Genomic DNA, 15,945 nt, shown 5'->3' with positions numbered 1-15,945 from the left:
CTTCATTGTTTCAGTCAGTGGCTAGCTTTTAATATTGGAAACCGCGAAGTCCTGTATTCAGCTAACCCAATAAAAAGTTATTCGTTTTTTCAATCGAGTATTTCCCAGTAGCAATTCGAAATTCCCGTGCCTCGGAAGTCGGATTGCCGTCCCATCGTATTATAATGTGAGGAAATACATAGTGCGCACCTGCTTACGCACACACTAAATTTGTTAACTATATCTTCTGCGCAGTTAACTAACCTATCTTATGTCACCTGTGGACGAAATAGTTTAGGGAAACATTTTAATTTTCAATACCTATGATAGTGTCGAGATGGCCCAGTGGTAAGAACGCGTGAATCTTAACCGATGAACGTGGGTTCAAACCCGGGCAAGCACCTCTGAATTTTCATGTGCTTAATTTCTGTTATAATTCATCTCGTGCTTTTCGGTGAAGGAAAACATCGTGAGGAAACCTGCATGTGTCTAATTTCATCGAAATTCTGCCACATGTGTATTCCACCAACCCGCATTGGAGCAGCGTGGTGGAATAAGCTCCAAACCTTCTCCTCAAAAAGGGAGAGGAGGCCTTAGCCCAGCAGTGGGACATTAACAGGCTGTTACTATAACTATATATGATAGTGTCAGGATATTTAGTTGCAATGACAAACGATACTCATTTAACAATGTCTTGCCAATTTCACCCATAATAGATTTGATTATAATATAATTTGAAAATCATTATCATGCTAATGAGATATAGTAAAACTAAAAAGTATTGATCAGATCTGGGTATGTACATAAATGTTGCGAATATTGGTTTGAAAATAGAAATATCCATGACAAGACACCGCAATGATGTGTATCCACTTAAGCATATAGAATTTTTAATTTAACATTAAAAAGTCAACTACTCAAGACAAAATAATAAATGATAAATAATTTATGTCCTATTTCCACAAAAAAAATCGACTGCATTACATATATTTTAATGTTACAAGCATTACTCAGGTAAATTGTAATAAAAATCTTATAAAATATTATCTATCTATATCTTACTAATAAGTAAAACTGAATTCGCGTAGTATATTAATTAATTACCAAACTTCATACTTTCCTACTCTCAGTAATATTAATTCAAGTAAAAATGCCACCTTCATTTTTTAAAAATATTTCTTCTCTTGACGTAACTTGTCACAAAACTTATACTGCATAATCTTATGAGAAATACTGCGACGAAGACTGAAGTAAATAGTAATAATACGATATACTATGAAATGGGGTTTGCTTATATTACAAATAAATAGTACTAACTAAGCTACCTCAACTGTTAACATAGATATTTTAATGATAGATTAACTTTTTTAATTAACTTAATGAAAAAAGCGAAAAGGTATAAACGGAATTTCGTATGAAAAAAATAATACTTTTTTATTTTACTTGAATTTTTATTACATTCGTTTAATTAATATACGAGATTAACCCTCAGTTTCTTAAAAGCTAATTGAAGCAAATTAACTAATCTTGCTTTTATCTGAATGGCCGTTGGTCGATTGCTGCCGATGACGCAACCGATAACCAATGAGCTTTAAGATTAAAACGCAAGTTAATCTGACTTTGAAAAACGTTTTAGACCATTTTTATACCACGCATAACACGTCGATACTACCAAATAGACTTTAATAAGCATGGAGATTAATGCTTTTTATTATAGTAAAAAGGTATACTCAGAAATGTTTCTGCCACATTCTTTTTTTTTATAATAGGCGGACGAGCAAATGGGCCACCTGATAGTAAGTGGTCACCAACGCCCGTAGACATTAGCATTGTAAGAAATGTTAACCATCGCTTACATCGCCAATACGCCACCAACATGGGAACTCAGATTGAATTGATTGAAGATTATGTCCCTTCTGCCTGTAATTATTAATATTTAATAAAGATATATAAGTAAAGTATGAAAATGATATTTTATTCTAAAAGTTGACGAGAACCAATATATTAAATGAAGCAGGTAAGGTACATCGTTCGTAATAGCGGCTGGAGTCATTACTCTGGTGTACAATGCCTGCTGTTTGCGCCACAACTAAGGGCTAATGAACATCCGCCGTAAATAGCGGTGGTGTACGAAGCGACGCATTTTCATGACCATAAAGAGGATGAGGTTTGAGCACGATCCATCGACCTGGTATTTGCTTCAAGTATAATACCTCAATCTAAAAGAAAACTTTGATTTCAAAAGATTATGATAACTTTACATGAAATCTAATTTATCTAAATATAATGTTATATGGGGTTAAAAACGAATGTTGTAGGTGACTTTCTTGTTATTCTATTATCTAGCTATAAGGCCTAGGTGCTGGGTTCAAATCGGGGTAGGAGCCAAAATAAGTTATTGGACTTCGATAGCAGTTCTTACGAGTACCCTATTACACCGTAAAACCATTGGTCCTGCGCCAGAATTCTCTCCGATCGTGGCAGATTGCATTCAATCAATCAATCAACAGCCAATCGTTGTCCACTGCTGAACATAGGCCTCTCCCAAGGTGCGCCAAAGCTCCCTGTCCTCCGCCTTCCGCATCCAGTTGGTGCCCGCCACCTTCTTAAGGTCGTCGGTCCACCTGGCTGGAGGGCGCCCTACGCTGCGCTTGCCGATTCGCGGTCTCCACTCTAGGACTCGTCTGCTCCAACGGCCATCGGTCCTACGACATACGTGACCAGCCCACTGCCACTTCAGCCTGCTAATTTTGCAACCTATGTCGGTGACTCCGGTTCTTTTCCGGATAATCTCATTTCTGATCTTATCCTTCAAAGATACTCCGAGCATAGCTCGCTCCATAGCACGCTGAGCGACTTTGAATTTGTGGACTAGTCCCGCAGTTAGTGTCCACGTTTCGGCACCGTATGTCATGGCAGGTAAGACGCATTGGTTGAAGACTTTCGTCTTCAAACATTGCGGTATAGACGACTTGAGGACTTGACGAAGGTTGCCAAATGCTGCCCATCCCAAGCGAATTCTTCGATCGGCTTCCTTCTCGAAGTTGTTCCTACCGACTTGTATTATCTGTCCTAGGTAGGTATATTCACTAACAACTTCGAGAGGTTTCCCCTCGACGTATATCGGTCCCGGCACGACATGCCTATTGAACATGACCTTGGTCTTTTCCAAGTTCATACCGAGACCGACACACCGGGAAGACTCGCCTAGGCTACGCAGCATTTCGGTGAGTTGTTCCAGCGACTCTGCTATGATGACGATATCGTCGGCAAATCGAAGGTGTGAGATGTACTCGCCGTTTACATTGACTCCATACCTAGTCCAATCCAGCGTTTTGAAAACGTCTTCCAACGCGTTGGTGAACAGTTTCGGGGATATTACATCCCCCTGTCTCACCCCTCTGCGCAGTTGGATCGCCTTCGTCTTACAGTCCTGGATGTGGACAGTCATTGTAGCGGCGTTGTACAGACATCTCAGTACCTCGATATATCTCCAATCGATATGACATCTCTGCAATGAGTCGAGCACTGCCCAGGTTTCGATGGAGTCGAAGGCTTTCTCGTAGTCCACAAATGCCATACACAGCGGCTGATTGTACTCTTCGGTCTTCTGCACAATCTGCCGAACAGTATGGATGTGGTCCACGGTGCTGTAGCCTGATCGAAAGCCGGCTTGCTCTGGGGGCTGGAACTCGTCAAGTCGTCTGGCGAGACGGTTCGTGACGACTCTTGAGAACAGCTTATACACGTGACTCAGGAGGGAGATTGGTCTGTAGTTTTTCAAGAGGGTTTTATCACCTTTCTTGAAAAACAGTACCACCTCACTCCCGCTCCACGTTTCCGGGGTCTTGCCATGTTGGATGACGGAATTAAAGAGGCTTGCTAGCTCTTTCAGGACCGGAGTCCCGCCTGCCTTAAGCAACTCTGTTGTGATTCCGTCATCTCCCGGAGCTTTGTTGTTTTTAAGCTGTTCTAGAGCCGCCCTAATCTCTCCTTGGTCAACGACCGGGAGCTCCTCGGAGTAATGGCGCATAAGAGGGGCGCGCTGGTCATCAATACTGATTCCCACGGGTTTATCCGATCTTGAAGAGAACAACTGCCCATAAAACCTCTCTACTTCTCCGATAATCTCAGGCCTAGAGGTAACGACCCCACCATTTTCAGTTTTAAGTTTTGTCAGACGCGGCCTCCCAAACTTGCGAGCGAACACTTTCGATCCCCGATTTTGCTCAATCGCAGCCTTGATGGCACGGGTATTGGAGCGTCGGAGATCGCGTCGCGTCAGCGTTTTTATTGTTCGGTTTAAGGCCTTATCTGACAAAAACGATGGTAGTTCTCGTCGTTTTCTCATGAGCTCGAGTGTCTCAGCAGAGAGTTTTGGTGCGTTGTCTCTTCTCTGTGGCGGAAAACACTTGCGGGATGTGTTTTGCAGTATTTTGACCAGCGTGTCGGTTCTCTCATCAATGCTGCTTATGGTTTCCAACGCGGTGAATTGATTTTGAAGTTCCATTTGGAACTTTTCGGAGCCTTGAGCAGCTTGGAGCATGGTAGGTCGGAGAGTAGACCTCATCATTCTCGATCTTTCGGCTTTTAAGTTGATATTTAGAGTGCCTCGAACCAAGCGGTGATCACTTCCGGTATTAAACCTGTTGATCACTGAAACATCTCTAAATATGTGCCTTTTATTCGAAATGATAAAGTCTATCTCGTTCCTTGTCACGTTATCGGGGCTTCGCCAGGTCCACCTCCTCTGAGGCTTCTTTTGAAAGAAAGAATTCATCAAAAAAAGCCCCTGCGCTTCGAGAAAGTTTACCAGCATTTGCCCCCTGTGATTTCTGCTGCCCAAGCCGTAAGGTCCGACTTTCGATTCACCGCTATCTTGTACTCCCACTTTAGCATTAAAGTCTCCCATAACAACATTGTAGTGGGCCCTCGAGGTGTCGTTGAGGGCCTTTGCGATGTCCTCGTACATCGCTTCGACCACATCATCAGAGTATGTCGAAGTTGGCGCATATACCTGTACAACCTTCAGGGAGTACCTGTCGGAAAGTTTTAGGACAAGGTACGCTACCCGATTCGACACACTACTGATTTCCACAATGCTGCTAATGAGATCCTTTTTGACAAGAAAACCGACACCACCCTGGGAGAGGTTATCACCTTCGCGGAAGTAGAGTAAGTTACCGGACTCTAGAGTTATCGTGTCCTCCCCCTGTCTTCGGACTTCAGATAACCCCAGTATATGCCAGTTTATATGACTTAACTCTACTTCTAATTCGGCGAGGTGATGGTCCAGCCTCATCGAGCGTCCATTATACGTTGCCATTTTCAGTCGTTTTATACGGTAGCCTGCCGTGAACCGGTGATTCTTAGCACCCCCTGCCCTGCCGATACCGCGACCGCTACCTTGGTCGGGCCTAGCGGGCTTGCCGGTAACTGGGGGCCTTTTTTTGGGCGCATCTGCCATTAAGGGAGGGGTTTGCCCATACTCGCCGCGCTGGGCAGGCGTGTTGGCGAGCGCAGTAGGGGGTAAGATGTTTATGGGAGGGGGGACGCTGCTGCCCATCCCCCCTTTTCCCCGTCCCTCAGTCGCCTCTTACGACACCCACGGGATGAGATTGGGGGAGTACTATTCTAAGCCGGTACTCCACGGCGATTGCATTATCATCAGATAATGAGTGAAACGGAAACCCCGTGAATTTTCCACAAAGAAAGAAGCTTAATTCGCCGAGCAGCTCTTTTTTTTACAGAATAGGAAGGTGGACGAGCATATGGGCCACCTGATGGTAAGTGGTCACCAAACGCCCTTAGACATTGGCATTGTAAGAAATGTCAACCATCGCTTATAGCCAATGCGCCACCAACCTTGGTAACTAAGATTTTATGTCCCTTGTGCCTGTAATTACACTGGCTCACTCACCCTTCAAACCGGAACACAACAATATCAAGTATTGCTGTTTTGTGGTAGAATATCTGATGAGTGGGTGGTACCTACCCAAACGAGCTTGCACAAAGCCCTACCACCAGTAAGTACTATAGTGGATGTGCATGGAATAGAAATACTTCCAAGACGTGTGGTTTTTTTCACGATAGTTGCTCACACCTTATAAATTTTAAATACAAATTAATTTAAGGCTTCGAAGCTGTAATCTAATCTACACCAAGATCGACATACTAAGAGATAGTAAGGGATACTAAGGATTTACTCCACTATCCTACCTTTCGTATTCGTATTAAATAATATCAAGTTATAATCCTCTTAATTTCTAGTAATTATATGTATGAAGTGGCTATACGTATTTTATTCAACGAACAGTATATCTAGAGTCCAATTAGGCTTCTAGGGCTATAAACTGGATACGATAGTTACGGAGCAGGTCCATACTGCTGATGTTGGTTAGTAAATTTATTTTGTTTCACATATAAGTTTATTTTTATTTGTACCTTGTTATTCCGACCCTATCACCGATTTATCTCCATAAATATCGACATCGACAGTCCAATATTCTAGATAATGAACCCAAACGACAATTTCCTATTATAATTAAGTGTATGTTTTCGTACAAAGAGTAATTTTTATTATATGATTGATCTCGAAATAATACGTAAAGAAGCTATTATTACAATATGCAAAGTCTCCGACACATAACCAGTTTTTTTTTTTTATCGAAAACTAATAAATGGGACAGATGTTTCGACCGTTTTAACTTGCAGGTGTGCACGCGCCTCTTTTTTTTCTCAAGTTTTTTTACTGTAATGCACCTTGTCTGATATCTCACTCTGCATAGATAAACAACTAGTCTACCTGATTTAGTGAAAAACTAACTTTTATTTAATTTTAATTCGAAATTGTTTCACCAGTTAACGCTTTATTAATAACATAATAAGTTTCAAATTCCATTTCACTTGGAACTCCAGCGTTGATTATTTATAGATAAGCATTTTCATTTAAAGCTTAATAAATAAAAAAAGTGCTTAAAACATACTTATCTCGACAATTAATCGAATAATTACATCGTACCAGGATCATGTCTTTTTTTGGTAGGTAACGTCGAATGCACGCCACGACAACATATCGATCGGCAGATGTGACAGATTTTGTATTTTTTGCACGAATGCATGCAGACATCGATTTGCAATTTGCAACAAAGCGACCTTTCGATGATGACTACCTGCTGTGGTAAAAATATATGAATCTCGGTCCTATTACCACATTAATTTTTTTTTTGCAAATTGCAGTTTGTGCTTCAAGAAGTGGAACACATTGACCATCTGCATCTCAGAAATGTTTTGTTTCTTTACCTTATATAAAAACCTTAACTTAATTTATTTATACAATTCCAAACTGTTTAATGATCTTAGCATGTCATGTGCTAGATTTTTTGACAAACAATAAGTATAATGATTCTAAATAAATAATAATAATATATTTATCTAATTTCAATAATAATAATAATTTTAATATTGAGCTTCAATATTGAAGATGATCTTAAACTGCCTAGTGGTTAGATTATAAGTCTGCAGATCCCATCTTCAATCTTAAATATATACATAGCTTATTGCGTTTCTATATTGTCTTCTCTATCTGAATGCGTAATTATTCAAGATATTGTCTAAATGATATTGTCTAAATAAACATACTTTTTCTTCATTTTCCGGATTCGCACCTAAACAAATAACCCGTTTCGTTTTTAATAAAACATCTGCTAAACATAAGAAATTTGACATTACGCCTAAACATTTCAAATGATCCTTTCCAATTTGGATGGCAATGTCTGCAGATGTTTTCTAATGGTCTCCAATGAAATGTAATGTTTTAATGTTATCTAAATGGAAAAGATACTAGTTTCATACCTTATTTATTTAGGTAATTAATTGAATCAATTACAAAAAAATTCAGACAGGTGTTTTTTTATTTATTTACTCTCCGTCTAATGATTCTCTAAGTTTTAAACTCTGGGGTTTTAATAAGAAAAAGCCCAGAGTTTGAATTCTTAATATTTTTCTCAAAGAATATTTTTCATTAACTTGATTTTTATAATAAGACTTAAGAAACAAATCCTTCGTGGTCGTCTAGGTAACGTAAACGGTAAGGATTACGAACACAACCTTCGTAGGGAAGTTTTTATTTCCAGATCTTCGTTTAAACCAAACCTGGCGAGGTTTGGTTTAAACGAAGATTCGTCAATCTATCGGGGTCTTTTTTAATATAGAGCAAGAAAATGTTCCATTTTTTTTTGTATTAAAGAAATTTGAATATAGAACATAATTTCATTTAGATTTTATGAAAAGAAAAAAACCTCAAAGTTATAAATAGATTAAAACTTGCCTCTCCAGGGGAGACATTTACAAGCTGTTTTATATTTTTTTATAATATTACATCTTTAATGATCAGTATGAAAAATCATTACTCAACTCACATAGAGTACTTTCATGAATTTGATATACTATGAAGAAAAAGTAACTGTGCTATCCCCAACACGCAGGTGGCATTTTTAACGAGGCGTTTATCTCATTTATTATCACAAATCATTTCCATAACAGTATTTCCAATGAATAAATTGTCTATATCAATAATGGGTGTCTAATGGTCATCATGAATCGAAGAACATAACTCTTCAAGCACATCGATAAGCCTTAATGGCGGAATGGCATCAATCATATGACATTGGAAACTCGTATCACAAGTCCTGCTATTTTACTGCGAAGGTACATTTGTCTGCGACGCGCGCAGTTTATTAGTGCGACTCGACCTTTAGGTACTACTTAATGTATATATAATATGAATTATATTATATATATTATGTTGGATATTATATGTGTATGTATGTATATTTGTATTTATTTTTATTGTTACTATATTAAATATATATTTGTATTGTTCTTGGTACAATTTAACGATTACCGCCTTCACGGATTTCTGTATAGCTTAAAAATTAATAATAATAATAATATCCTGGGACATTTTTCACACACGGCCATCTGATCCCAAATTAAGCTTGTACAAAGCTTGTGCTATGGAAACCAGACAACTGATATACTACATATACTACTTTTCTTTTGTAAATACATACTTATATAGATAATTACACCCAGACACAGGACAAACAGACATGTTCATGAACACAAATGTCTGTCCTGGGTGGGAATCGAACCCACAACCTTCGGCGTGTAAGGCAAGTGTCTACCAACCACTCCAACCGGCCTGTCAAAAATTGACTGGCAGAGAATGTATTCAGGCGTTAAGTCCGTTTGTTGTTCCAAGTGCATATCGTGGTGGTCAATAAAGTTTTAAAATATGTTCATTTTCGAATATCGTCTTCAAAATTATGTCAGAAATAAGTAAAAACTTTGTATCAAGCATATTATGAATTTAATAGTTTTTAGAGTAGAAGTAGAGTTGAAATTCCTTATAAAATTTCCATTCGAATTGCCAAATGTATAAACCACCAATTAATACTAACCGGACGAGGAACATCCATCGGCCGTTATCACCCGGGTCGCGCTATCAGGCGCTCGAACCATGTACAAGGATGACCGAGCTATATACTTCGAAATTAATTACTTGAATTCATGCAACTTACTACTTTAAAATAATACATCATACCGTGTGTAATTTATGTTAGGATAAAGGCTGGAGTATGTTCCTTACTTTATTTTATACGTAACATAATTAAATAAGCTTACGAGGTGTATAATTAAGCTTTAGTATGATACAAAAAAATATGTTTTATTCATTTCAAAATGTTAGTATACATAGTCTACATGGATTTGCAAGTTGTACTATGTTGGAGAACTTTATTGCTGGGTCATCCACTAGACAAACAGTTTCATTTGAAATGGGAGGGGGGTTAATTAATTTGTAGTAACAGCTATACTTCGATAACATAGCTAATCTTTACTATACATATATTTTAATAATGAGATAAACATAATAGCATTAGCATCGAGCTTATACATGTTATCTCATTCTCATACACCGTATTTTATTTTCGTGCCTTTATTCAAATATAACTAACTGCTACGCGTGGTTTTACCTTCGTTAAACGCTTGTACACCCCCCCCCCCCCCCTCACAAACTCTTCAGCTTTATAATTTAACATAGCTTACATAAAAACTAGTTTTGATTAGGTTTATTGTAATTTTTTTTTACATTTGACTAACAATAGTGCTGATTGGTAGCAATAGCATAGCAGTAAGATACTGCCGTCTCTTTCTAATATTTAAATTTAAAAAGGGCAAGCAACTTAGCAAGTGTTTGTGATTATAATTTATGGTAGAATATACAAGTGTCTCCTCTAACGTGTACCAACGTCCCATGAGTTAGAGATACAAAAAAATATATTGTAGTTCCGTTATTCTCATCATGACGTCGACGCATCAACTTTAATGATTATAACACTGGTCATCCACAAACGTCATAGCATTTCATAAGATAATAACAATTTTAAATAGTTTAAAAAAATCGTATATTTTACGTTTGTATTTTTTTCAACAATGCTATGAATGTTATTAGGTTAATGTTATTGATCTATTATTTATATAAATTTATACAAATTCCACCAACCCGCATTGGAGCAGCGTGGTGGAATAAGCTCCAATACCTTCTCCTCAAAAAGAGGAGAGGAGGCCTTTAGCCCAGCAGTGGGACATTCACAGGCTGTTACGGTTACGGTACGGTTATATAAATACTGTATGAGAAATAAACAAATATGTATGTTTGAAATAATTATTATTTATTAATTGATAAGAAATAATTGTCAGTATCGCTGATTTTAACAATTCAGTCAGAGAAAGCTCCCCGTTATCTTAAAGCTGTCTAAGCAAAGCCTGTCTTCATGACTTCATTCCAACACATTGATAATTTAATCCAGAAGCCTTGAATATATACCTAGACTGACAAGGCACTGGCGTAGGTGCCCTATCCAGCCAAAAATAATGTAATTTTAACCACTTCGAATAGGGGCCTCAAACGTCAATGTGCCTAGAGGCACCTGGTTCTCTTAATTCAGGCCTGTTCAGAAGCAGCTGGTTCGACATTACCCTAAAAGCTTTATAGCTTTAAAATTTGATGGATGGCATGGACGAGATGTAGTTTCTCGCGCCTACTATAAAAAATCGTCGCACTTTACAAATAAAGTAATCATTTAGAATGCTTACGTACACATGTGTGTAGGACGACTAACGTTAAATGGAATATTCCAAAAGAATTCCTTTGTGCTTTTTGGTAAAAAAAAATGCATAGATGCTATTCATTTTGACTTTTATATTGTACGTGATCATTAAAACGTATTTAATGATCGTAAGTCTGTTCATGTACCAGAAGTAAATCTTGGAGCATATTCCCTCATGCCGAAATGCGGGTTGGTGGACACACTAGCAGAATTTCATCCACAACATAGGCTCTTCATCACTCGGCCGTCAGAGCGCCACGGTAGCTTGCGAAAGCGATCCCGTGGCCCTCCTCGTTAAGACAGAAAGGGTACCGCTGGTTTTTTAGTGGGTATTCCGATGTTCGGGGTGCACTCGGCGCCTTGGACACCGGCCAGTCCCACATACCCCCCACTGTTCCCGTGGGGGAAACGCGTAATGCGTTTTTCCAGCGTTAAAAAAGGCTCTTCATCACTGAGCACGAATTGAATGAAGCATATGTAAATTCGGTTATGCATGTTTAGATTGAACTCATAATCTTCGGTTTAGATTTTTTTAACCACTGTACCATCTCGACTGTATAATTATTATTTCTAACGTGATCAACGCTAGTGAATGCTGGGGTCCCCCAGAGATCTGTGCTATCTCCCACACTCTTTCTTTTGCATATCAATGATACGCTCTCCCTTGGGAACATACATTGCTATGCAGATGATAGTACAGTGCATGGTGGATACCACGGACGCGCAGTGGCTGGGCGGGCGGAAACTGAGGAGAGGCGGGAGAATCTTGTCATTCAACTCGATAGGACGTTAGAGCTCATCGCCAAATGGGGTTCTGATAATCTTGTTGAGTTTAATGCCAAGAAAACACAGGTATGCGCTCTCACAGCGAAAAAGTCACCATTTTACCCTCATCCCTCCCTCTGTGGCACACCGCTGATGATACAAAGCAAAATCGCCATGCTGGGGATGGACGTTCACTGCGACCTTAGTCCAAGGGATTACATCGAGGCTATTATAAAAACAGCTTCACGGAAACTCGGAGTTCTGAACAAGGTGCGGCGTTTTTTCATGCCACAACAACTGTGCCTGTTATACAAAACACAGGTACGGTCTTGCGTTGAATATTGCTCGCACCTTTGGGATGGCTCCGCTAAGTACCTACTGGAAGCCTTGGACCGGTTGCAGCGACGTGCAGTACGCATTATTGGCGACGTAAAGGTCACAAACACCCTTGAACCTTTACAATTGCGTCGCGAGATAGCAGCACTGAGCGCTTTCTATCGACTGTATCACGGCGAGTGCTTTGAAGAATTATTCTCTTTAATTCCTGCTTCCCCCTTCCTTCTTAAGTCCACGCGAGCTGGTTCTCGATGTCACCGCCTAACTGTGACATCAATTCCATCGCGCACAAAGAAATTTGGCAACTCCTTTCTTTGTCGCACTACCAAAAAATGGAATTCCTTACCAGCTCACGTGTTCCCCTCCTCTTACAACCCGGGTTCCTTCAATCGAGGCGTGAAGAGGCATCTTGCGGGCCGCCAAGGCGGTGACGGCTAGTACAGAACATTCTTCCCGACTGTACTGGCCGTCGTCGCGTTTGGACTCTACTACCACTTACCATCAGGTGGAGTAGAGTCATTTGCCATCCCGGACATATAAAAAAAGAAAAAAAAAAAAACGTAGAAAACAAAAGTTTTTATTAAAATATTATCATGTTTAGAAACGGTTTACTGTATATATCGTCCCACATTTTAATTTGTAACATCGTTTACATAATTACTAATTAAAGTAGGAAACATGTGCTATTTGTTACTATTAACTCGTTACTTATATTATCATATTACCCGAATCTTTTTATAGAATACGAAGGCGGAGCATATGGGCCACCTGATAGTAAGTGGTCACCAACGCCCATAGACATTGGCATTGTAATAAATGTTAACCATCGCTTACATCACCAATGCGCCATCAACCTTGGGAACAAAGATGTTATGTCCCTTGTGCCTGTAATTACACTGGCTCACTCACCCTTCAAACCGGAACACAACAATACCAAGTACTGCTGAATTAATGACGTTTTAAATGATTTCGGCAAAAGTTTTGAATTAAACGCTATTAAATAATATTCATAATAATAATAATATTCATGTTTGTAGGTAATTATTCTTTTATGTGTGTGTTTATTGGAATAGTAAATACAAAATATATATGGCATATTGCTTAATCGGGTTTTTTTATTTTCGATTTTTGTTCCCAAATACACATTAACATGCGAAATATACACATCATGTGTGGTATCGAAGCGATAATTACGAGATGACCGAATTATGGCTACTAAAAATGTTAACACGTGGCGAGGGCGTCGACCCCTCGATTCAGCATTTGTTTGCACTGAACGTCAAGCGGACGTTTTGCCTATTACGGCTCAAATCTGTACCCCTCGCTCGTAAAGATGCGAAGTCGTAAACATAGAGAAAAACATTGTTATATAAACTGAAAATGTAGTGTGAAATTTATTTTTTCATGACATACTTTTAGGTGATTTTACTGATGGTTTTGGTTTTTTTTTTAATGCAATTATATTAATTAAACTGCAGCGATACTAATTATAAAACTTTACATATGTATAGATATAAGTAATTAATGAACACTTAATATTTTAAGCGAAAGTAACTTTGTCTTCCAAATGAAATCACTAAACCGATTTTGATGAAATTTAGTATGAAGCAAACTTGAACCTCAAGAAAGGTCCCCGTTGTGTCTTCAACGCCAGGACAACATCTAAACCGAAAGCGACATTAAAAACATTACACGTTCCGAACGGGAATCGAATTCAATTCCTTCATGTACATCGACATTAAGCTTTTATTACAACTAATTGTACACCGCGATTTTAACCTCGTTAAGGAATACCGAATAATAAATAAGCACTATAACACTTTGTATCCTATTACGGAGGAATTTCGTAAAATTCTGAAAATGTTTTTGTGTTTATGATTAATGTAGGTATATGATTTTAAAAATACCTAATTATATGCCCAAATTAGCGGTAAAAATATTTACGTAAATTTTTTGTTGATGTTTCTTTTGACAGACTCAACCGATTTTGATGAAATAAAAACTGGCTTCGGAATACTGCCTATGTTTTCCCTAATTATTAAATTAGTCATTTTACATAGTATTATTGTGTTCTGGTTGGAATAGTTACTGAGTTAGTATTCCTACAGGCACAAGGGACGTAACATCTTAGTCCTCAAGGTTTGCGGCGCATTGGCGATGTAAAGAATGATTAATATTTTGGTCTAGGGCAGTGGTGACCAGTAGTCACTGACCACTTACCATCATGTAGACCATTTGTCCTTCCGCCTTCATATGTGTATTATAAAAAAAGACACAAAAACAAAAATAACTGCTATATTAAATTTAAAGTGGGAGTCATTTTGAAAACACAAATTGTTACATTCATAATCGGTGGAAGAATACCTCGCAATCTGAACTAAATATGTAATAAATAAATATAAAAGTTTACATGCGATAATTAACTTAATTAGCACGCTTATTATAAAATACTAGGCAAACATAACTCTACCGTAAATGATAATGAATCAAGGCATACTGTTCCATCGATGATCCACATCGGTTTGTAAGTCACGTTCCACGAGATTTATATGGGCAAGTTGGTACACCTTACGTGGACGTGTTTATAGCTCAAGTTTAACTGCACTACATTTGAATTTGTAACAAAGGTCATTATACCAGACCCATGGGAAATGTTGCAATGTCACACAACCACAACATACATAGTCTTCATAATTGCTATTTTTATTACATACTAACTAACAGTCTCGCACGGAAAGAATGGTCTACATAAGACGTTTATATTCAAGGTGAAATATAAAAAGAAAATTTTTAGTTATTTTTTGAGCCAAAATCTTCCCGGTTTTACACATAACAACTCACTAAAGTTACATAACAATCGGATGAACGGTTTAGTACATAATGGTCTATATAAAGGGTAAACATACAAACATTCATTTTTATTTATATAGTAAAAATACAGTTATAACTCAGTTTAAACTAATTTTAACAAATGTCCGCGTTTAAGATTCACTTTAGATTTTGATTAGACATTGAGCATGCAGCTGTGTCGATACCGATCATTGATGGTTAAATATTTATAATTCAAACGGTTTATTATTGTAAACGAACGCGTTAGATATAATTAATCGGCGTAAAATAACACGATTGGGATGTTATTAATCTCGTTCAGCAAAAACGAATACTGTTACAACCAGTTGCAAATCGATCAGTTACGCCAAACACTTATAAATCAATAAAAATATTTTAATTGCTTTCGAACCAATTATATTTTAGATTTGTTGGAACTAATTATATTTCTGCAATACGCCGAATATTGATTTTTTATTACAAAAAAACAAGCACTGCTAATGGGTTTAAAATTTAATGAAATGGTCCAGATTTAACATTGTGGGTCTTAACTGATTTTTAAGAGATTAATTTGCAATTTCAATAATTCTTCTCGAACTCGACGAAAGGTGTAAACTTTGCCAGGAAAACTACGAGGCGAACTAAAGATACGAACGATTTTCTTCCACATGTATATCTACAAACTCGAAGTGGCCCAGCGTGCTGGAATAAGCGTAATAGTAAAAAGAATTAAATGATTTTGTCTAAAAAGCAGAAAACACCCTTGCACACCGTTTGGACATTGACAAACAGTTACACCGCGAACTGTTGACTTGAAGGTAGGGCTTTGTGCAAGAACGTCTGCTAAGGTACCATCCATAAG

At 38.1% G+C, this 15,945-nt stretch overlaps 1 protein-coding gene across 2 annotated transcripts in view; it reads left to right on the top strand.

The window, feature by feature from the left end:
* Positions 1-15,945, top strand: part of LOC126775755 (myosin-I heavy chain) — an 87,023-nt gene that overhangs the window by 3,206 nt on the left and 67,872 nt on the right. Inside the window, exon 1 of one of the 2 annotated variants that reach the window (XM_050497836.1) lies at positions 15,599-15,901. The exons of the other annotated variant lie outside the window; for it this stretch is intronic. The gene's annotated coding sequence lies outside the window, so the exon portion shown is untranslated. Of the gene's footprint in view, positions 1-15,598; positions 15,902-15,945 lie in introns of those variants that run through there. 2 annotated transcript variants of the gene reach the window in all.

Source organism: Nymphalis io, chromosome 19 (assembly GCF_905147045.1).
Source record: "Nymphalis io chromosome 19, ilAglIoxx1.1, whole genome shotgun sequence".
Taxonomy (NCBI): Eukaryota; Metazoa; Arthropoda; class Insecta; order Lepidoptera; family Nymphalidae; genus Nymphalis; species Nymphalis io.
This window is presented reverse-complemented; position numbering and strand designations above follow the sequence as displayed.